Source organism: Silene latifolia, chromosome 5 (assembly GCF_048544455.1).
Source record: "Silene latifolia isolate original U9 population chromosome 5, ASM4854445v1, whole genome shotgun sequence".
NCBI classification, from domain to species: Eukaryota; Viridiplantae; Streptophyta; class Magnoliopsida; order Caryophyllales; family Caryophyllaceae; genus Silene; species Silene latifolia.
Window position 1 is genome coordinate 14,909,447 of NC_133530.1, and position 25,027 is coordinate 14,934,473.

The 25,027-nt window shown below is 41.4% G+C and overlaps 1 non-coding gene across 1 annotated transcript; it reads right to left on the minus strand.

The window, feature by feature from the left end:
• Window positions 1-6,270: 6,270 nt before the first annotated feature.
• On the minus strand, window positions 6,271-6,377 carry LOC141658125 (small nucleolar RNA R71). The gene has a single exon (XR_012549029.1). It is a non-coding gene; the product is annotated as a small nucleolar RNA R71 (small nucleolar RNA).
• Between the last annotated feature and the right edge of the window lie 18,650 nt (window positions 6,378-25,027).

Sequence of the window (25,027 nt, forward strand, 5' to 3'; positions counted from 1 at the left end):
TTTTCCTATTTTTTCTTTTTTTTGCCCTAACAAAGTGGTACAAGGACCTCAACCCCAATCCCAGCCACCACCACTACCTCCTCCCTGTCAACCATCTACGGACGCCGACAAAACCTCACACCGGTGAACGCCTCTGACCACTAACGTGAATCCCCCGCCCCACCGACCTCCTCACCCCATCAAATAAAGCAAAGCAAATCGAACTATTGACGTTATTAGTTTGTGATGGGGAAGGCGTGCAGGTCGCCGGTGGTCGGCGTGGTGGTGGCTGTTGTAGGATTGGATGGGTGGTTGAAGGAGGTTGGTGATAGGGAGAGGCTGAAGAATGGTGGTAGGCGAGGGGAATGTTGGGAGTATGCACATACAACGCATTACACATATTGCTTGCTTTTTTTTTTTTTTTTTTCCTAATTTGAAAAATAAAATATTAAATGGGATAAGATTTTGGTAAACACAATAATTATTCTAGCTTACAATTTTAAAACTAATAAAACCTCTAATAATTTCCTTCCATATTCAAAATTATTCCTTCCATGATTAAATAAAAGATTCCGCCACATGTTTAAATGTTACTGGTGGTGTATAGAAGATTCTATACACCGAGTGTAACCGTAGCATCTTCCGCCGTTTCCTGCCATGCCATTAATTAAGGCCTCAATCCCTTCCTTCCATATAAGTGTAAATATTATAGCTGTTAATATTTCCTTCCGTATATACGATAGCATGCTCATGTATATATAGCTTGTAACTTGTATGGTGTAACTCAAGTTTTCCGATCAATGCAATTATCAATATCTCTCATATCTATATTCAATATTTACAATATGGTATCAGGCTACTAAAATCCTATAATCAGAAAATTATATTCCTCTGCTTCATCGTTTTTTTTATTTTCAATAACTATGGCGAATTCCGACGATGCGAAACCCGAAATCCAAACCTCTGATTTGATTGTTACTGTCGAAAATCCTTGCACTAGCATCACCCAATTCGATTTTCCTGGCAATCATACTACTGCCATGTCAAACGCTGCGATCGTTCCGGACCCACGAACACGAGGTCAGTCCAGGCGTGCTCCTTATTATAATTTTGACAGGGCAGTTGTTGTTCCTGACAATCGTGGTCGATCGAGTGGTGGAAATTGTGGTTTTGGCCACCCTCCGCGTGCTCACATGGCCTCTGGCCAAAACGCTGGTAAGGTTGCTTCTACCTCTCGTTCTACTTTTTCTAATTTTGACAGGATCGATCTCAACGCTTTGACCCCAACTGAACTTGATGACTTGACTCGTCTTTGGCAAAAACGCAAGTCTGATTCATCTATCAATGAACATTTAAACGGTAATGTCTCCATCTCTTGGATTATTGACACGGGGGCATCCCATCACATGTCGGGATGCTTATCCCATTTTTCGAATATTCGCACCATTAACCCGTTGTCTGTCGGATTACCAAATGGTGACCTCACCATCGCAACTCGAAGTGGTGATATTATATTATCGTCCCGTCTCATTCTTCGAAATGTGTTATATGCTGACAATTTAAATTGCAATCTAATTTCAGTTTCGAGTTTACTACTTGATGGCTCATTAACGATCCAATTTTCTCACAAACTTTGTCTCATTCAGGACCGTAATTCGAAGACGGTGCTTGGTGCGGGAGAGCAACACGAGGGGCTCTATTATCTTAAGAGTATACGTGATGACAAGGCCCACGCTTGTATGGTAGGCTCCACCGACACTGATGAGCTTTGGCACCGTAGGTTAGGACACCCCTCTTCCAATATTTCACGTTTTTTTACCTTTTATCAATAAGAAAGTTTCTCGAACTCATGATAATTTTCATAGCAAAACGTGTGACATTTGTCTTCGTGCGAAACAAACTCGCGAACCTTTTCATCCAAGCATTAGTAATGCTATTTCTCCGTTTGATCTTATACATTGCGACCTATGGGGCCCGTATTCCGAAAATGCCTCATGTGGGTCTCAACACTTTTTAACTATTGTTGACGACTTTTCACGATCCACATGGGTTTATCTCTTACGTCATAAAAGCGATGCTAAACAAACTTTATTAAATTTCTTTGCTATGATAGAGCGTCAATTTGAAAAGAAAATCAAAATTGTACGAAGCGACAATGGTACAGAATTTCGGCCTCTTATCCCTTTTTTTAAAGAAAATGGTGTCCTTTTCCAAACTTCTAATGTTGACACTCCCCAACAAAATGGAAGGGTGGAACGTAAACACCGTCACATTTTAAATGTCGCTCGCGCACTTTTATTCCAAGCAAGTTTACCAATATTTTTTTTGGGAGAATGTATCCTAAGTGCGGTTTACTTAATAAATCGCACGCCGACACATCTTCTAAATGGAAAAACCCCTTATGAAATGCTTTTCAATAAACCACCACCTTTTGACAACATTCGCATTTTTGGTTGTCTCGCTTATGCCAAAAGTTTAAACCGATCACATGATAAATTTGCTTCTAGAAGTCGTAAATGTGTTTTTATCGGATATCCGTTTGGAAAAAAAGGTTGGCGACTTTACGATTTGGACACCGGGTCTTTCTTTGAGTCACGCGACGTGATTTTCGTCGAAACCGAATTTCCCTATAAAAATCTTAACATTCACGATACCGATATTGATACTACCTCTTTTCTTAACGACACACTTAAGCCTATCGACCATGCTATCCTCCTCCACTGTCCGCATCCTGACTCATCCACCATAGCCCGTGACACACCTAACCCCTCGACTACTCAACAACCATCCAATGAGCATCTAACCGACCAGTCCACGAACACACCCAGCAACCAGCCCACGAACACACCTAGCGACCAGCCCACTACTGACCAACCTACAAATACCGACTTGACAAACTTGGGCCGGGGACATAGAATAAAAATACCGAACTCCAACCTGAAAGATTATGTGCTCCTAAAATCTCGCCCCTCGTCGCACTATCTCACCGCATCACCATCGTCCTCAGGTACCGCTTTTCCGATTTCTCATTATCTTAATTATGCAAAATTTTCTCCTAAACACAAAGTTTTCTTGTCGGCCGTGACTAAAAATCACGAGCCTAGTTTATTTAAAGATGCCGTGCAGGTTCCCGAATGGCGCGAAGCTATGAAACTCGAACTTGAAGCTCTTGAGAAAAACAACACGTGGACACTTGAGTCTCTTCCTCCGAACAAAAAGGCCATCGGTTCAAAATGGGTCTACAAAATAAAGTATAATGCAGATGGCACAATCGAACGATACAAGGCTCGATTAGTTATCATGGGTAATCGACAAATTGAAGGCGTGGATTATAATGAAACGTTTGCTCCTACCATAAAACTCGTCACCGTTCGTACATTACTTGCTATTGCTGCTGCCAAGAAATGGGCCCTTCATCAAATGGATGTCCATAATGCCTTCTTACATGGCGACCTCCATGAAGAAGTATATATGAAACCTCCACCTGGCTTTCTCCCATCCGCTGAAGGAAAGGTATGTCGGTTGCGCAAATCTCTATATGGGCTTTGATATACGATTATTTTACTTCCAATTCCCTCTTTCTTTTATGCATACCGACTCGTATCGAGTCGGTTTCGGGTGTTTTTCCTTGCATTTTGTGCCCAACGCCCGTACTTGTTACCTTGTGTGTCCTTTTGTAGGAAACGGCCCAAGTATGGAGGAATTGGGGCAAGAAAGGCACCCCATTGCCTTTACATGAAGAAGAGGTGAAGAAATGAAGACTGTGTGTTTTTGCAGGCGGCAAATGGGCCGGTCCGACCACCGCAGTAACACACCCCAGCAAATTACTTGAGAAGTTGAAGAGAAGCTGAAGAAAGTGCTTTGCCGGCAGGCCGGCAACCGGCCCACCGGTAAAGCACAGCAATTGGCTTTAATTGAAGAAATTGGTGAAAAACAAGCTTGGCCTCTCGCCGGTAGAGCACCCGGCCCGGTCAACCGGCATTACGCACCTTGAAGAAGAAGAAGAAGTCTCGAAGAAGGTGTTTTTTGAGGCCAAGACCGCCTAACCCACCGGCAAAACACAAATGCCAGCTATTTTTAAATCTTGCGCGGTTTTACCGGTAAGACCATCGGCTGCCGGTGGACCGGCAAAACACAGCAGCACGGGATTTGGGCTTTTCTTCCTTTTTCTTCCTAATCTTGTACAAGCCTATAAATACCCCCTCTTAAACCCTTTTGTACACACAACCCTAGATCCAGAATTTTTACCCTTTCAAGCTTTAAACTTTCTTAATCTCTTTGTTAATCTTTCCTTAATTAGAGAAGTTCTTCAATCAATTAGTGATTGAATTTGGGTTTGTAAGAAGATTGAAGGATTTCCTTCTTTATTATTTCTATCCAAATTCCTCTTTCACTATTTTGTTGGTATTAATTCTCTCCTTATTTTCATTTGTTTACATTTTTGTTCATCTTTTATGTTTGTTGATTGTTTATGTTAAAATTGTTGGTGTTGTTGTTTGTTGTTGTTAATTTCATCATTGTTCATCTTTTCATTGTTCTTCTTTCCTTTGTTTCTCTTTCATTTGTTCATCCTTGGGTAGTTGTCCTCAAAGACTTAATCTTTGAGTTGATTTGGTTAAAGATTGTGTCTTTAGGTTTAATCACTCTTGTCATTAGATTAAATCATCTTTCCTTACACCTATTGTTACATTGTTGCATGTTTAGTAGTGAATTTCATCTTCCCACCATGTTTGTGACCAAAGTTTCCATCTTTATTGTTTATTTTGCAATTAGGACCATGATTAGTGAGTAGTCCTCCACTAGGGCTCGGTTTGACCCAACATGAGTAATTCCATTAATTGAATTTCATAAAGGCTAATTATTTGGGGAAATTGGTGAGGGTAGGTTAGAGGATTGACTTGGTTTATGGGTTGACTTTTGGGTAGTGTTGACTTACGACCCTTGACCACCAACGAGAGTTGGTTAGGTTGTGATTTGGATACCCATAATTTGACCCTATTGTTGACCTTGGTTGAGACCGAAAGGGAGAACCGAGGTAGGACACCTCTAATCTAGCGTTTGAAATCGACCCTCGAGAGAGGGAGTGGGATGACCGGGAATTGATGGGGCTTAATGACCTTAGCAAATATTGGACTACCTTGGGAATAATGCATGTTTTTGGGGTAGTCGGGTATTGAGTTAGGGATTCCGACCTTCGAACCCGAGAGGGGGGTTGGTGGGTAGCACTAGTGTCCTATTTCGAACCCGAGAGGGGGGTCTTAGGCGAATTAGAGTCGTCACCTCCTCACCTAACTACCCTTGTGATTAGCCTAGAGGTTTGATTGTGTGGAATTACGAATTGTTTGGGGAGAACCGAGTCTTAGGCTTTTAAATTATTTGATTTCCATCTATTTATTTTATCTTGCTCTTTCTCTTATTTCTTTATTTAGTCGTTTTACCTTGTTGTTGGTAGTTTTAGTATAACCTTCATCCCTTATTGTTGACTTAGCTAAACGATAGGATTAGAACAATTAGTAATCTTCTCAACTCCTTGTGGGATCGACCCTTAACAGTGTACAACGATAAAATCGTGCACTTGCGAGGTATAGCTTGATACCATCAAGTTTTTGGCGTCGTTGCCGGGGAGTTCGGCTAGATATTAATTGTTTTCGTTCTTGTTTAGACTAAGTCTTTTGTTTCTAATCCCTCTCTTGAGTGTGTAGGATTTCTTGCATGGTTAGGAGAGCTCGGAGAGGTCAACCAATACGCCCGATTGACCACGAGATCGAAGCAACCGCGAGAAGACTAAATTCGCTCCGTAGAAGAGGACTTATAGAAACACCGATTCCTCAAGAAAATCCAGTAATTGAGAACCTTCAAGGGGAACCACGGGTCTTTGAAACTTTCGAAAATCCTTTTGCAACACCGGAAACGGAAGTAACAATGGCCGCGGTCCCTATGAGAGATAACTTGGCTCCGAAAAAGGTGGTGAATCCGAGTATTGTGAAGCCACCTATTCAAGCCAACAATTTTGATGTGAAAGCCACCTTGCTACAACTTGTCCAAGGGAATCAATTCGGAGGGGGAGCCACCGAAAACCCCAACGAGCATCTCAACGAGTTCTTGGATAGTTGTGACATGTTCAAGGCCAATGGAGTCACGGAAGATGCCGTACGCCTTAGGCTTTTCCCTTACTCTTTGAGGGGAAGTGCCAAGGAATGGCTTAAAAGTTGTGAACCCGACTCTCTTCGGACTTGGGACGATGTCTCTAAGGCTTTTCTCAACAAGTATTTCCCACCCCAACGAACCGCAAGAATTAAGAGTGAGCTCCAAGGGTTCACCCAACAAGAAGATGAGACCCTTTATGAAGCATGGGAGAGATACAAGGGCCTCCAAAGGCTATGTCCTCACCACGGTATTGGAGATGATGAGCTCATCAACAATTTCTATGAAGGGTTAAACAATGATATGAAGATGAACCTTGATTCCGGCTCGGGGAAGGGAGCTTTGGATAAGATAGATCACAAGACGGCAAAAGAACTTATTGAAGAAATGGCTTCTCGTACCTTTCATTGGAACAATGATAGGCACAAAAGGAAAGGGAAGTCAACGGTCGAATCGGCCAACAATGTGGAAGTGAAAGAGATGATAGAAGAGCTTAAGCAACAAGTTGCCTTGATGAGCTCAAGCAAAACATCTAGCAATTCTTCTATGAGGAACCAAGTCTATAGTTGTGAGCTTTGTGGAGACCAAGGACACCCACCCAATGAGTGTCCCTTGGTGGTTGGAGATGGAAGTTGTATGGAGCAAGTGAACGGGATATGGGAGTCTAGTCCGGCCAAGCAAGCATTTAACAACAACCAATATCACCCGGGATTGAGAGCCCACCCAAACTTCTCCTATGGCTCTCAAAATGTCCAAAACCCAACCTTCCAACAAAATTCACAACAACCAAACTTCCAAACTCAAAAACAAAACACAACATTTAATCAAGGTCCACCGGGTTTCCAAGGGAGAACCTTCCAACCAAGGCAACAACAATTTCAACCACTCAACCCACCGACCAACCCACCTTTCCAACAAACCACCCAACCTTTCCAACAAACCACCCAACCTTTCCAACAAAACACCCAACCAAAGTCAAGCTTGGAACTCATGATGGAACAATTGATGACTTCACAAAACCAACTTGTCAATACTCAAACACAATTCATCAACCATTCCACTCAAAAACATGACGAGACAACCTCATCCATCAACCAACTTAGGACCCAAATGCAAGCTTCTCAACGGATGACGGACAACCAAATCTCCCAATTGGCTACCCAAATGAGCCAACTACAAGCCTCCCAAGGTAAATTCCCGGGTAAAACCGAGGAAAATCCGAAAACCATGAATGCTATTCACTTGAGGAGTGGTAGAGATTTGGAAGACCGGGAATTTGTCAAGAAAAGGAAGAGTAGTAGACCGGGTAATGTCATTGAACCTCAAGTTGTGGTTGAACCTCCTAAGGTAATTGAAGAAAAGGAGGGAAAAGATGAGCTTGTGGAAATTGTTGTGGAAACTCCAAGAGTGATTGATGAACCAACAAGGGTAATTGAAGAGCCTCAACAACAAGTGGTAAGAACTTATGTACCACCGGTCCCCTTTCCACAAAGATTGGCAAGAGCCAAACTTGAACAAAAGTATGGGAAGTTCATGGATATGATGAAGGGTATCAACATTACCATGCCTTTCATTGATGCCGTGAAGGAGATTCCAAGCTATGGCAAGTTCTTGAAGGAGCTTATCTCAAACAAAAACTCTTTGAGCCCAACAACTACGGTGAGCTTATCCAAGGAGTGTAGTGCAATTCTCATGAATGAAGCTCCTCAAAAGCTTGAAGACCCGGGGAGTTTTTCCATACCTTGTAAGATTGGGACCGTGCACATTGAGAGGGCTTTGTGTGATTTGGGGGCTAGCATTAGTCTTATGCCCCTCAAAATTTTTAAGAAGTTGAAAGGTTATGAGCTTTCACCAACAAGGGTTTCTCTCCAACTTGCGGATAGGTCGGTAAGATACCCTATTGGTCTTGTGGAGGATGTCCCACTCAAGGTGGGGAAACTTGCATTTCCATGTGATTTCTATGTAATGGACATCCCCGAAGACTCAAATATTCCCATCATATTGGGGCGCCCTTGCCTTGCTACGGGGGGTGCTATGATTGATGTGAAGAATGGGAAGCTTTCTTTGCAAGTGGGTGAAGATAAGGTTGAATTCTCCTTGAACAAGGCTATGAAAGAGCCTTCGGAAGAAAAGTCTTGTTATATGATTTATGTGGTAGAAGAATGGGTTGATATGAAGAAATTTGATGAAGACAAGGGTTTGCAAGGGTTCCTTGAGGGCAAGGTAAAGGATTGCAAGGAGCACCGGGAGTATGCTTTAGCTATGGAAGCAACAATTGAAGAAGACCCGGACAAAGAATTTGAAAGCTTGAGAGGAGATGGTAAAAAGGAGGAGAGATCTACGCCTCCTCAAGTGGAGTTGAAACCTCTTCCTTCTACTCTTAAACATGCTTTCCTTGGCCCTAATGATACTTACCCTATTATTGTCAATAGTGCACTCAATGACACCGAACTTCAAAAATTACTTGATGTTGTGAGAAAATACAAAGATGTCATTGGGTACTCAATTGATGATATCAAGGGGATTAGCCCTTCTTTTGCACCCATCGCATTCATTTGGAGGATGAGAGTGCATCTTCCATTGAGCCTCAACGCCGCCTTAACCCCGCTATGAAAGAAGTGGTTAGGAAGGAGGTGTTGAAGCTCTATGATGCAAGCATAATTTACCCTATCTCCGATAGTGCATGGGTGAGCCCGATGCATGTTGTGCCAAAGAAGGGCGGGGTCACGGTAGTCACCAATGATAAGAATGAACTAATTCCAACAAGAGTCACTACCGGGTGGAGAATGTGTATAGACTATAGGCGCCTCAACAAGGCAACTAGGAAAGACCATTTCCCCCTCCCTTTCCTTGACCAAATGTTGGAAAGACTTGCCCAACATTCTCACTTTTGCTACCTTGATGGGTTTTCGGGGTTTTTCCAAATCCCGATTCACCCTAATGACCAAGAAAAGACCACATTCACGTGCCCATTCGGCACCTTTGCTTATAGGCGCATGCCCTTTGGGCTTTGCAATGCGCCGGCCACATTTCAAAGATGCATGCTAGCTATATTTTCCGAATATGTTGAGAATATCATGGAGGTGTTTATGGACGACTTCTCGGTCGTAGGCACCTCATTTGATGGATGTCTAGCTAATTTGGGTAAGGTCTTGAAAAGATGTCAAGAGAGTGGTCTAGTCTTGAATTGGGAGAAATGTCATTTCATGGTGACATCCGGGGTTGTTTTGGGTCATGTAGTGTCAAGTAAGGGCTTGGAAGTTGATCAAGCCAAGATTGAAGTGATCAAAACACTACCCCCTCCCACTAATGTAAAAGGAATTAGGAGTTTTCTTGGGCATGCCGGTTTTTACCGGAGATTCATTAAGGATTTTTCTTTGATTGCCCGTCCTTTAACTTTGTTGCTTGGAAAAGATGTGCCGTTTGAATTTACTAATGAGTGTTTGGATGCATTCAATAGGTTGAAGGAAGCTCTCATCACCGCTCCAATCATGCAACCTCCCACTTGGGGAGAACCTTTTGAGTTGATGTGCGATGCTAGTGATGTGGCGGTGGGGGCGGTGCTAGGACAAAAGAAGAATGGTAAACTCCATGCCATATATTATGCAAGCAAGACTTTGGATGAAGCTCAATCACATTACACTACCACCGAAAAGGAGCTTTTGGCGGTCATATATGCCATGAACAAGTTTCGTTCTTATTTGGTGGGCTCTAAGGTAATTGTGCACACCGATCACACGGCGTTGAGACACTTGCTAATCAAGAAGGAGTCAAAGCCCCGCTTGATTCGGTGGATACTATTGTTGCAAGAGTTCGATATCGAGATTAGAGACAAGAAAGGTGTAGAAAATGTGGTAGCCGATCATCTTTCTCGGCTACTCCATGTCAAGGATAAAGATGGATTGCCAATTGATGACACATTACCGGATGATCAACTATTCGCACTAGCTTTGATGGATACCCCGTGGTACGCGGACTATGTAAACTATTTGGTATCCGGGGTCATCCCACACGGTTATGATTCCCATAAGAGAAAGAAATTCTTCCATGACCTTAAGCAATATTTTTGGGAAGAACCGTGCCTCTACAAAGCTTGTGCCGACGGGATAATTAGAAGATGCATCCCCAATGAAGAAGTCCAACCCATAATCTCTCATTGCCATGACATGCCAAGTGGAGGGCATGGTAGTTCACGAAAAACCGCCGCGAGGGTGCTCCAATGTGGATTCTTTTGGCCTTCCCTATTTCACGATGTGGCCACCTACGTCAAGAAGTGTGACAAGTGTCAAAGAAGTGGTAACATTTCAAAGAGGCATGAAATGCCAATGAACTACATACTTGAGGTGGAGGTATTCGATGTATGGGGCATTGACTATCAAGGCCCTTTTCCCTCATCAAATGGGAATGAGTATATTCTTGTTGCGGTGGACTACGTGAGCAAATGGGTTGAAGCAATTCCAACAAAGACTTGTGACGCAAAATCAGTAACCAAACTCATGGAGACAATCATATTCCCACGGTTTGGAGTTCCACGAATTGTGATAAGTGACCGTGGTACTCATTTCCGGGAGAGGACTCTTGATGCTTTACTCAAGAAGCATGGGGTGCAACATAGGCGGAGCCTTGCCTATCACCCACAAGCTAACGGCCAAGCCGAAATCTCTAACCGTGAAATCAAGATGATCCTTGAAAAGACCGTGAGCCGGTCAAGGAAAGATTGGTCTACCAAGCTCAATGATGCATTGTGGGCTTACCGGACCGCTTTCAAAACACCAATAGGAACTTCACCGTTCCGGTTGGTGTCTGTAAGCCTTGTCATTTACCGGTTGAGTTGGAGCACAAGGCACATTGGGCCATCCGACGACTTAACTTTGACTTGAAGAGCGGGCGGCGAAGCGGCTACTTGACCTCAATGAGCTTGAAGAATTTCGACTAGAGGCTTATGAGAGCTCTAGGTTGTACAAGGAAAAGACCAAGCGATTCCATGACAAGGCTATTATAAGGAGGGAATTCAAGGAGGGGGACTTGGTTCTCCTCTTTAACTCAAGGTTCAAGCTATTTTCGGGAAAACTAAAGTCAAAGTGGTCGGGGCCTTTCACCGTGGTCCGAGCTTTCCCCTATGGGTCGGTTGAGGTATCCGATGGAGACCAAACATTCAAGGTAAATGGACAACGGCTAAAGCACTACATTGCCGGAACCCCTATCATCAAGAGTGTGAGCTCCATTGCTACCTACCTTCAAAATTATTGATTGTCATTCATAACTCCGTCGAGCCTACGACATAAAACAAGGGCGCTTCATGGGAGGCAACCCATGCATCTTTGTATATAATTTGCATCCTAGACTAGTAGTGAGAAATTTGGAATCGTATTTTGTCTATTTGGATTGGTGACGGAGGTCACTTTTGAAGAACACAAGTATTTATTTTCGTTGACCCGAAATCCCGGCATCATGCGTCGGAGTAGTTGCGGAAAACAAGAATCCCGGGGTCAATGAAAAAGCTCAAAGTTGAGTTGAAGAAAAATTGAGTAAATTTGAAGAACACAACGAAAAAATAGCTGTGTGTTGTGTTTTGCCGGTGGACCGGCAGCCGGCTGGTCCACCGGCAGCGAGACCAAACAAAATTTTGACAAATTGAAGTAAGGGTGTGTTTTGCCGGTAGGTCGGCAGCCGGCTCACCGGCATAGCACACCTGTCAAGATGAAAAAGAAGAAGAATTGATGATTGAGAGTGTGTTATACCGGTTGGTCGGCAGCCGGCTCACCGGCATAACATACATGTGACTTGAAAAAAAATATTTGAAGAATTGGTGAAGAGGAGTGTTTTGCGGCGGCCGACCGCCCACCGGTAAAACACTCATACTTTAAGCTGGGAAGTTGGATTTTTGACTAAGGAGTGTGTTTTGCCGGTAGGCCGGCAACCGGCTCACCGGCATAACACACCTGGTATATGGGAGATTTAATTGAGGAGAGTGTTTTGCCGGTGGACCGGCAGCCGGTTGGTCCACCGGCAGCGAGGACAAAAATCTTGAAGGAGAAAATCGAAAAATAGAAAAAGGGGGAGTGCGTTTTACCGGCAGACCGGTTGCCGGTTCGCCAACCGGCAAAACGCGTCATCAGACGCAAAATTAAAACCCGTGAAACCCCTTTTCTCATTTCATTTCTTCTTTCTTCCTTCTTCAATCCTCCATTATTTTTCCCCCTTTTCAACCCTAACTCCATTAAAACTCAATCAAACTCCCTCAAACCTTCACCAATCTACTCCAATCATCAAGATGTCGGGAAGAAGAACAAGGGCCGACATAGCAAGGGACCAAGAGGCATTGATTGCTCGGGCCGCAACCGATACATACCCCGATCCGGACTTTCCCACTGTCGAGTTTACCACACCTACGCAGAAGGGTAAGTTTATTCTCTTTAAAAATCGTCCCCTCGCCCCTACTAAATTTCTTCATCATCCGTCTTTGTGTACCCTTGGGATTGCTGGGGAGACGGAAGCTTTGTTTACGGGGTGTGGTATGAGGGGCATATTTTCCATGCATGAATACACTTACCCCCGAATTACATGGGAATTTTTGAGTAGTCTTAAGATTACCAAGCACCGGCAAACGGGGATGGTGGCCACTCTTAGTTTTAGACTAATGAACCGTGAACACAACATCACTTTGGGTCGGTTGGCTCAAATTTTTGGGCTGGAAAATGCGACATCGCACACCCCGCCCATTGACTTTCACTATTCCCGTGTATGGAAGGCGATTTCGGGCCTTGATGATCAACCTGGGGTAAAAAGGCCCGCGATGAGTTGCCACAATCCCGTCATTCGGGTGTGGCATAGATGTATGGGGTGCACCGTTCTTGCGGTAGATGAGCCATGGGTGTTTAGGACCCACGAGCTTGAAATTTTGGGGTCCTACTTGTTCACGAAACCCACCCCCTTCCGAATTAATGTGGCTCACTACCTAGCCCTTAATCTATCCAAGATTGCTAGTTCTCCGGGGCATAGAACCCCGATACATGTGGGTGGCATGATCACCCGAATTGCCCGCAACATGGACCGTCCGGTTGACCTTTCCACGATGAATTGGATACCCGGGGACACTTACTTGACAAAGCACTACTTGACTACAAAGCTTGAGTGGCTCAAAGAGAACCCCAACGACGGCCTTGAATATTGGCAAATCAATCACAAGAACTCCATCCGGCTTCCAAATGTTACCGCGGTAAAAATTGAAAAGGACAAGGAGTCTTATCTCCTTGATATTGAAGAAGACCCTCCCGCCGACCAACCTCCTCCCATTATTCCACGGGTTTATTCTAGGGACCGTAGACGCGACACTCCCTCCTCCCTACGATACGCCGCACCTCAAACTCATCAACCTCCACCGTGGCACTTTTAACAAGGTGAGGCGTCCTCCTCGACCCCTCCTCCCTTGCCACCTTCCCTCACCGAGTGGATGGAGAGGATGGACATTGCCACGGCAAAAGCCGCTAGTGAGAGGGACGTTTTGGGGAGAAAGTTGGACCGGATATATTATGATCAAGCTACCGGTACTTATCCCATCTATGATGATTTTTGTCGTCGGGAATACGTGGGTTATGAGCACCCTCACCCCTCCTACTTCACTTGGCCCGATGGGAACTACTCGAGAGAGGATGGGAGTATGGTCCGCGGAGGTCTTAACCTCCAACCGGACTACTTTGCGCGACCCGTTTTCCCGCCTATGCCCGAGTCTAGACCGGAGGGGCATGAGGCCCAATGGTTTGGGGGAGTTCGGCCCTATTTTGCTAGTGACGCGGGTGCGTCGGGATCCGGTGGTGGTTTCACGGGAGGAGATAGCGGCGTGATGAATATGAGTGGTGATTTCACGGGTGGTTTTCCGGGTGTCGGCGGTAGTGGAGGTAATTTCACCTTCAACCCCGATGATTTGATTCAAGGCTCCGATATTAATACCGGAGATAACAATGATGAAGATGATGATGATGAGATGGGGTCTTAGTCCCCGAATTGATGTTTTTTTTTATCCTCCCTTTTCAATCCAAAGCATTTGGTATGCTCCTCAAAAATCAATCCAAATGACAAGTACGATCTCTCCCTTTTATCCAAATTTCTCATTAATGTTTACATTTTTCGCATGCATTTAGTTGATAATTCATTTAGTTGCATTCATATAGGATTGCATTAGATTTCAATTTTGTAATATATTGTCACATTTAGTAATTGCATTCACTTAGCATAATTTGCATTGTCATTTCAATTTAGCATATAGAATAGAGCATGCATTGCATTTTCAAAATAAAAACCAACTAAAAATTGAAAAAATGACCAAAAAACCAAAAACATGTTAATTTATTTCACTAATATGCCCTCCCATGTCTATAAATAAGTGTGGGGAGGGCCTAAAAAAAAAACATGCTTTTAATTTGAATTCCCTCCACACATTTTTTTCCATATGTCTTTTTAATTTTTCAAAACCACGAAATCACAAAAATATGTTATTTTCCCTTTGAAAAATCAAAAATCAAAAAAAATATGTTCATTTCTTTTCCTTATTCACTCCCTATGCTTTTGTCCATTGAGGACAATGTACATCTCAAGTGTGGGGAGGGAAATATCCACTCTTGTGCATATTTGTTTATATTTGTAAATGTTTATAAATTAGAGAAAATGCCTAAAAATCGAAAAATTTTTGAAAAATTCAAAAAATTGCATTGTATATATATGTTTTGTCTAACCTTTTGGCTTGGCACATTGACCACTTGAGGCAAAAAGGAGCTAGAAGACCGCTTGGTATAATCCTTCCTATCTATTGCTCCTTTTACTATTCTTTCTTTTTGGTATCTTTGATATTTTGAAGGAGGATGGGAATTTTGTTGCTTTGGGTGTCTCCTTGGGAGACCGTTTGGAATTTTGGTGTTGATGTGCTGCTAGGTTTAGCCAATTTGTTGCACGTTTCATTTCATGTTTGCTTGAATTTCCGCATGCATTTGTTCACATGTAAATACTTGTTGCATTTCTTTCTTTTGCATTGAGTTTGTAAATAAGCTTTTAAGGAAGAACATGGTCAAAGGAAGGGAACCAAGTACCCCCATGATGAACTAATGTGTCCAATAGTGCCTTTCCCCTCCTCGTGACTCGCGCCCGTGGCCTCTTAGTTAGCCGAGGAAGGAGGGCTTGACCAAAGAGTTTAGACCAACCTTGTGAGACCTAGGGCCGTAGACTAGACCTTTGGCTCGACTTAGCTACTCAAAGGTAAGGGTAGAGCCTCCTAGGGTGGGTACATCCATACCCCGCCCTCATCTAGGTTTGAGAGTAGGCCTCCTCGCGAGGCGTGTCACATCACTACGCACAAGTGTGTCGCATCGTCCTTAGATCATGAAATTGCATTACATTTTTGTGCATATGATTTGAAGCAAAAATCAGTTTATATGAACCTCACATAGCCAAATAGCCTTGTTTTATTTCCTACATTGTTTCCCTTTTTGATTCACCCCCTTTGAGCTTAGCCTTTTCATTTGGCAAACCCACTAAAATAGCTACATTCCATAACCACCCTTCCTTAATCAAGAATTGGTCGTTTTTTTTTTGTAGTTGTGTTGTAGGAGGTGATTTGGGGCATAGTGGCGGATAGTATACATCTCCGTTTGGGTCGGAATTTGGTATGATTTGGCATTTTATATAAATAAGAGGTTTTGAAAAAGGAATGAAAAACAAAATAGAAAAGTGAAAAAAAAAGTCATGAAAAATCCAAAAAAAAATGAGTTAGTTGTGTTGTATATATTTGTTTGTTGTCAAGAAAAAGAAAAAGGCAAGCAACACCCCTACTCATCATTTAAAGGGGTAGAAAAAGCCGTTGCTAAATAAAAAGGGGCAAATTGATGTTTTTCCAAAATGAGTCGGGTTTACACAATTTTTGCATAACTTGGGAAACCGAGTCGTTGTTACGGTGTAGACGTTACCATTTGTTGAAATAAAAGGAGTTTTATCAAATTTTTCCTACTTGAGTTGGGTTTATGCAATTTTTGCATGGTTTTGGTCATCAATGCTATGTTAGGGCATAGACGTGTCTCATGTGTTGCAATAAGAGATGGGATGTGATGTGTCGACGATTCTTGATTTGAACCCCACATGTCCAAACGGTGCTTGCACCAATCCCGTTTCGACCTTCTCCTTAGCCCCATTGTAACCCTTGCTTCATGTTTTGTGCATTTTTCCCTTTGTTTGCATTTCATTGGACATAGGACGGTGTTACACATTAGATTGCGGGCACGTTTTCGCTAGTCGAGTTAGTTGAGTGATTTTGGTTACTTTTTGTCACAAAAATCACCTTGTTCTTTCATTGAGTGACGAGTGAAAACCGTGAGGATGTCGTTGCCTTGGTCTCCTTAGTCATGGGTCCTTTGGTTGAATCTTGTGTCGGTTTTGTAATTCTCGGCGGACTCGCCTCTCTTCCCTTTCCCCGCTCTTGAATTTGTTTCTTGAGCATTGGTCACACAAGGGTTGCTTTTGTCACATTTAGGGGGTTGGCACCTCAATTGGCACTCCCGAGACAGTACTCGACCGAGACCATGTTTTGTTGTTTGAAAAATCCGACCACTTAGATGAGGAAAGTGGGTCATTTTGTTAGATGCATTCTATTTGTTGATTACGTGCTTTCATGATGAATGTGTCAAAAGTTTTGTAGCAAGACCCGACTTGCCTTGCAATAGGGCACTCTCTCCTCATGGGTGTCAAATTGTGAGTTGAAGGGGCGTTGAGTGCGCTAATACTCGATCGGCTTTAGTAGTAGTTTAGTTGGGTGATGCTTATATTGTGCATCCACTCTCCATATCTATCATAATGGTGTTTTGTACATTTTTTTTAAGGACTTACTCGGGGACGAGTAAGGTTTAAGTGTGGGGAGGTTTGATATACGATTATTTTACTTCCAATTCCCTCTTTCTTTTATGCATACCGACTCGTATCGAGTCGGTTTCGGGTGTTTTTCCTTGCATTTTGTGCCCAACGCCCGTACTTGTTACCTTGTGTGTCCTTTTGTAGGAAACGGCCCAAGTATGGAGGAATTGGGGCAAGAAAGGCACCCCATTGCCTTTACATGAAGAAGAGGTGAAGAAATGAAGAGTGTTTGTGTGTTTTTGCGGCAGGCGGCGGTCCAAGTCCCACCGGCAGAACACACCCCAGCAAATTACTTGAGAAGTTGAAGAGAAGCTGAAGAAAGTGCTTTGCCGGCAGGCCGGCAACCGGCCCACCGGTAAAGCACAGCAATTGGCTTTAATTGAAGAAATTGGTGAAAAACAAGCTTGGCCTCGCTGCCGGTAGGAGCACCGGCAGCCGGTCAACCGGCATTACGCACCTTGAAGAAGAAGAAGAAGTCCTGAAGAAGGTGTTTTGCGGCAGGCCGACAACCGCCCAAGCAAAACACAAATGCCAGCTATTTTTAAATCTTGCACGGTTTTACCGGTAAGACCACCTGCTTAGGTGGACCGCAAAAACAAAGAAAGACGGGATTTGGGCTTTTCTTCCTTTTTCTTCCTAATCTTGTACAAGCCTATAAATACCCCCTCTTAAACCCTTTTGTACACACAACCCTAGATCCAGAATTTTTACCCTTTCAAGCTTTAAACTTTCTTAATCTCTTTGTTAATCTTTCCTTAATTAGAGAAGTTCTTCAATCAATTAGTGATTGAATTTGGGTTTGTAAGAAGATTGAAGGATTTCCTTCTTTATTATTTCTATCCAAATTCCTCTTTCAGTATTTTGTTGGTATTAATTCTCTCCTTATTTTCATTTGTTTACATTTTTGTTCATCTTTTATGTTTGTTGATTGTTTATGTTAAAATTGTTGGTGTTGTTGTTTGTTGTTGTTAATTTCATCATTGTTCATCTTTTCATTGTTCTTCTTTCCTTTGTTTCTCTTTCATTTGTTCATCCTTGGGTAGTTGTCCTCAAAGACTTAATCTTTGAGTTGATTTGGTTAAAGATTGTGTCTTTAGGTTTAATCACTCTTGTCATTAGATTAAATCATCTTTCCTTACACCTATTGTTAGATTGTTGCATGTTTAGTAGTGAATTTCATCTTCCCACCATGTTTGTGACCAAAGTTTCCATCTTTATTGTTTATTTTGCAATTAGGACCATGATTAGTGAGTAGTCCTCCACTAGGGCTCGGTTTGACCCAACATGAGTAATTCCATTAATTGAATTTCATAAAGGCTAATTATTTGGGGAAATTGGTGAGGGTAGGTTAGAGGATTGACTTGGTTTATGGGTTGACTTTTGGGTAGTGTTGACTTACGACCCTTGACCACCAACGAGAGTTGGTTAGGTTGTGATTTGGATACCCATAATTTGACCCTATTGTTGACCTTGGTTGAGACCGAAAGGGAGAACCGGGGTAGGACACCTCTAATCTAGCGTTTGAAATCGACCCTCGAGAGAGGGAGTGGGATGACCCGGGAATTGACGGGGCTTAATGACCTTAGCAAATATTGGACTACCTTGGGAATAATGCATGTTTTTGGGGTAGTCGGGTATTGAGTTAGGGATTCCGACCTTCGAACCCGAGAGGGGGGTTGGTGGGTAGCACTAGTGTCCTATTTCGAACCCGAGAGGGGGGTCTTAGGCGAATTAGAGTCGTCACCTCCTCACCTAACTACCCTTGTGATTAGCCTAGAGGTTTGATTGTGTGGAATTACGAATTGTTTGGGGAGAACCGAGTCTTAGGCTTTTAAATTATTTGATTTCCATCTATTTATTTTATCTTGCTCTTTCTCTTATTTCTTTATTTAGTCGTTTTACCTTGTTGTTGGTAGTTTTAGTATAACCTTCATCCCTTATTGTTGACTTAGCTAAACGATAGGATTAGAACAATTAGTAATCTTCTCAACTCCTTGTGGGATCGACCCTTAACAGTGTACAACGATAAAATCGTGCACTTGCGAGGTATAGCTTGATACCATCAGGCTTCGTCAAGCTCCTCGATGTTGGTATGCCAAGCTCGCTTCCGCACTCATCAAATATGGATTCCAACAATGTCCATATGATCACTCGTTGTTCTCCATTACTCGACCCGACACCGAGGTACACGTTCTTGTTTACGTTGATGATTTGGTAACTTGCGGCAACAATTCAAAGTTAATAGCTCAATTCAAGGCCTACTTAAGCACGTGCTTTCACATGAAAGATCTTGGGGTCCTGAAATACTTCCTAGGCCTCGAAATTGCTCGCAACAACACTGGGATATTCATCTCCCAACGAAAGTACGCTCTCGACATCCTTACTGAAGCCGGTTTACTTGGGTCTAAACCTGCATCTGTTACTATGGAGCCAAACCATCAATTGGGTTTATCCACCGGAGATCCCTTATCCGACCCACAACCATATCGTCGCCTTGTGGGCCGCCTCGTCTATCTTTCCATTACACGACCAGAACTCATATATTCAGTTCATATCTTGGCCCAATTTATGCATGCCCCAACGAAGGACCATTGGAATGTCGCACTCCAAGTCGTCAAATATATAAAGAATTCCCCCGGACAAGGTATTCTTCTTCGTTCCGATAGCATCCTTCGCCTTAATGCCTATTGCGACGCCGATTATGCCAGTTGTCCCAATACTCGACGGTCCATTTCCGCATACATCGTCTTCCTTGGATCATCTCCTATCTCATGGAAAACAAAGAAGCAAGCAACGGTCTCTCTTTCCTCGGCTGAAGCCGAATATCGTGCCATGGCCCATACAACGTGTGAACTTAAATGGCTCAAAGGGTTACTTGGTTTTCTTGGTATATCTCACGAACAACCCATTCAATTACATTGCGACAGTCAATCAGCCCTTCATATTGCACGAAATCCCGTTTTTCACGAACGCACAAAGCATATTGAGGTTGACTGTCACTTTGTACGGGACGCGATACTCAACGGCACCATTACGACCAAATATGTTCATACAAAGCATCAACTTGCCGATATTTTCACCAAAGCTCTTGGCCGTATTTCCTTTGAAACGCTTCTAACCAAGTTGGGCGTTTCGAACCTTCACGCTCCAACTTGAGGGGGGGTATTAGCCACTACTCTTGCTAGCCGTTAGCTAGCCGTTTCCTGCCATGCCATTAATTAAGGCCTCAATCCCTTCCTTCCATATAAGTGTAAATATTATAGCTGTTAATATTTCCTTCCGTATATACGATAGCATGCTCATGTATATATAGCTTGTAACTTGTATGGTGTAACTCAAGTTTTCCGATCAATGCAATTATCAATATCTCTCATATCTATATTCAATATTTGCAATATAGACAGTAAAGAAAAGAAAAAATAATTTTGCTAGAGTACGTCTAATGGATAATTGTAATGGACATTGTTTTTCCCATATGAGTTATCTTTGTTTAAGATCATCTATGTAGTTGGTTATTGAGATTAATGTTACATTGTATCATTTTAATGATTTTGGTATGCGACTCACATTCGCCAAAAGTGCTATGCGCAACCACTTTATTCCCATAACCCCTAGCTACCTTTGTAAATTCTTTGCATGTACAATGGTCCTTGTGTTGTGCGGAAGCGTGAAATATCTCGTGTTGGGCCTCTGCTGCATCTGTGTCCATAATCCATAATAGTACGATATTGTCCGCTTTGGGCCAAGTCCTCATAGATTTACTCTTGGGCTCCTTCCAAAAAGGCCTCGTACTATTATATTTTGTAGACACTTATAAAGATGAGCTTTCATCTTTATTCTACCGATGTGGGACATGAGTTTGCACCCTAACAATCCTCCCCTCAAACCAAGGAACATCATCTTGACTCGGACCTTGACCTCTATGGAGGACTCCCACACTCTACAGCCCCAATTCTAGACACCCGAAACATCACAAGTCTTGATAACCTTCCCTTAGCCGACACACCATGTTACTACGAGCCATGTCTTACACCATATGTCACAGCCTGGTCAAGTGAGTGCCCTCACATGCTCCTAAACTAGGATGTCCTTATGCCCTTCTTGGGAATTTGTTACACATGCATATTGAACATCCCCTGCATCCAATATACCCTGGATTGGGACCAGGTCCGTCACTTCAGAAGTCCTAGAACACAAACGGTCTCTGGCATCCAACCTGGAAACGACCCACCAGACCCGTGGCACCCAACCTGATAAGTGTCCACCTAATCAACAGTTCTAGTACACAAATGGTCTTTGTCCCACAAGACCTATGACGCCTTTCATCCATTTAGCCCTAGATCGGGCTTGCTCGAGGATTTACCCCGAGCTAGGAGTTCCATACCTTACAGTGTACAACTTCAAGTCTTGGGCCTGCTGATGCATCCTCGTGTCTAGCCCAAGCCGAACCCTGGGATCTGATACCACTTGTTATGCGGAAGCGTGAATATCCCGTGTTGGGTCTCTGGTGCATCTGTGTCCACAATTCATAATAGTATGATATTGTCCACTTTGCGCCAAGCTCTCATGGATTTACTCTTGGGCTCCTTCCCAAAAGGTCTCGTACATATTTTGTAGACACTTATAAAGATGATCTTCCATCTTTATTCTACCAATGTGGGACAAGGGTTTGCACCCTAACACCTTGTTTGATGGTTATGCTTTGTTGATATTAAGTTGTTCTCACGTTAGATTGCATGTGCATTCTAATCTCATATGCGAGCCGATGAGAGTCTTACTTTTTTTATCTTTACGTATATTTTATTCACCCTGTGTTTTAATGAGTGATGAGTGAATACCGTGAGGAAATTCGACATAAGCGATCTTGCAAAGTCGAAGATTATCAATGTGCGTCATGTTTATGGTATCATGTAACACCTCGAAATTCAAGCTACATTTTCCTACTTTCAGTATATGTGAGTTGTTATTAGACTTGTGTGTGCATGTTCGATTAGCTCTGAGCTTAACCGCTCTACCGTGAGGAAATCCGACATAAGAGATCTTGCAAAGTCGAAGATTATCAATGTGCGTCATGTTTACGGTATCATGTAACACCTCGAAATTCAAGCTACATTTTCCTACTTTCATACTTTGTTATAGATGTGGGTTGCTATTAGACTTGTGTGTGCATGTTTGATTAGACTTTGTTATCGCAGTAATTCATGGTTTAGTTGGTTAAGCCTTACCCTCACCCGGCATGACCAGTTCGAACATGGTCTCTTTATTATTCTGGGACGTTAGGCGGTTCAATAGTGTGAAAATCAGATAGACATACTCGAGTGAGGTCGGATTTTGCCACAAGTTGGCAACATCTAAAGAGGCATTACATTTTAATCAATCAATATCATTATAAATAAATATATATTTGAGACTTTTTTCGAGTGACATGATAATCTCCAACTTTTTTAAAACACTTCACTAAAATTTAAAATAAAATAGATAAAATATAATTAAAAATAAATTAGTTAGTTATACTTACATAATTCAAAATTCTACTAAAAATAGAAGTTTCGGATTAAAATACAATTAAAATTAAAAATAGATTAGTTATTTATACTTATATAATTCAACATTCTACTAAAAATAAAAGTTTCAGATATTTTTTACATACGGTTAGTTTTACTCGTATCTAACCATTGAACCGTCCGTTAACTTTAGTGAACTTTAGTTTTTTTTTTTTTTTGGAATAATTAACATCTAAAAGCTTTATAATACATTATTTGAGCTTAAAAGTTCAATATATGAGCTTTAATTTATTGGAAAGAATCTGAATTCCTTTATATAAATATTGAACTCAAAAATTTATAATGAAACTCAAAAATAATACTCCCTCTGTTCCGGTCATTTGTTATCGCATTTTATTTTTGGGTGTTTCGGTCAATTATTATCCTTTCTATTTTAAGAATGAACTTGATAAGCAATTTGATCATTCACACACAATTTTGTCCACTTGTTTTTTAGTTACTGGTCCCCTCTTTTTTTCTTGGTCTTTGTGACAAAATCAAAGGACAACAATTAACCGGGACGAAGGGAGTACATATTAGCTCAATAAGATTTTAATTTTGATATACAAAAATTAAAATATAATTCAAAAATTTTAAAATTCAAAAAAAAATACATATAATCTAATTTTAATTAGATTTGTTAAGGTTGTACACGCAGTACAAATATACAACTGGATGTGTAATCCTATTTACCGGTAAACACGGATACTATAATTATTTTAAAATTATTGAGTTGAGTTAGAAATGAACATACAAAGGTTGAAATAAAAAACTCCAGTTGTGAAAGTCCTTCTGGAATTGATTGCTTTCATTTCAAATTTAGTATTGGAGTTTATGAACCTTTGTATGTTTATTTCTATATGGAAAAAGCTAAAAAAGAAATATATTTTACTCATGTAAATAATAATTTTTCATTTCGATTATTTGTTTACCTTTACTTTTGATACAAAGACTCGAGAGAGGGAGACTCGTTTGTAGTTATTGTTATTAAATAGTTGCCAATTAAAAACATTCGCTTAAAATATAAAATGGTAAACAAATGAAGTACACACTCAAAAATAGAATAGCAAAACTAGAGGTGGAAATCATTGACACGACTCGAAAACACAACACAAACTCGACTCGAAGTTAGCGGGTTAGGGTTAAGATGTTGTGACTCATTTAAGTAATTGTGTTGACACCGACAAGACATGATACTTAAATGGGCCGGGTTAGGGTTGATGATAAGATTATAGAGGGGAGAGTATTTCATAAATTTGTATTATTGAGTTGTGATTCTTATGATAACAATACATGTATTTATAGTACCGAAATCTGAACCCTAATACTCTAAACCCTAGACGATAGCCGGCCTTAATGAGCTTAATTAATATCCTAATACGCTCTAGCAATCGTAAAGGCAGTACATAGTACGAACTTTACGATTGGAGAAATACAAAGAAAAAAAAATAAAAAGAAATCTTCATCTATTCTTCTTCATCTTCATTAAAGATCTCCATCTCCGCAAGGCTGGTAAACGAGTATAAGACTTGCTAGAAAATTTCTTCGAACAAGAACTTAATTTTTTCGGACTTGTCGAAAGTATGAGTTAATTTGCAGGAACCCTACTCGACCTGACAAATATCAATAGAACGGAAAATTATCCATTAATTTCAAGATTTGGAGAACGTTAGGTTTTTCGAACTCCAAATAAAATAATTTAAATACCACCTTAAACAAAGAAAGAGAATTTAAATCAAATTTCAAAAGAAAAGGAAGAGATTGCTTCTTTATTTTTTGATTTGTTTCGGCAAAAAGTCTTTGGGGATATGAGAAATTTCGAACAGCTGGAAAACATCCATTTGAAGATTGAACGGCAAGAAATAAATCAGCACCATCATTGATAACTATCAAATTGCCATTACACCATCACAATTGAATTTCTACTGTATTTTTTTAAAAAAAAAAAATAGAAAAAATTGACGGGAATAATCCCACCTTTAAGCCGTCTTTCAAGAATAATCCCATCTTTCAATAATCCAAAAATAATCTCATCTTTAAACCCCATCTTCTTTCAACAATCTCTCCATAAAAATGACTTATAATAGCAGATAATGTGTGTTTAAATTTTTGTTTTAATTACTTTACTTCATTACTAACCATTTCTTTCCTTAAATCTTTTAAAACAAAACATTATAAACAAATACTCCAAGCTAAGGGAGAATATATGTAATTTATTAATTTAACATGTTCATTTGTCTTGCGTATTATTGCAAGTAATTTATGAACAACGAATATATTGTAATGATAATAAAATTTAAACATCTAAACATCCAAGGGAGAGTTGTTTTTAATTAAAAGAGAGATAAAGTGGAACTTCAATTGTAGGGTGCACAGGAGCTTGGTAACAATGGAAAAATTTGATAAAATTAACTTGTTATGCTTTTAGGTTGAAACTTTTTGATTAGGGGCTCGTGGCTTACGAAATG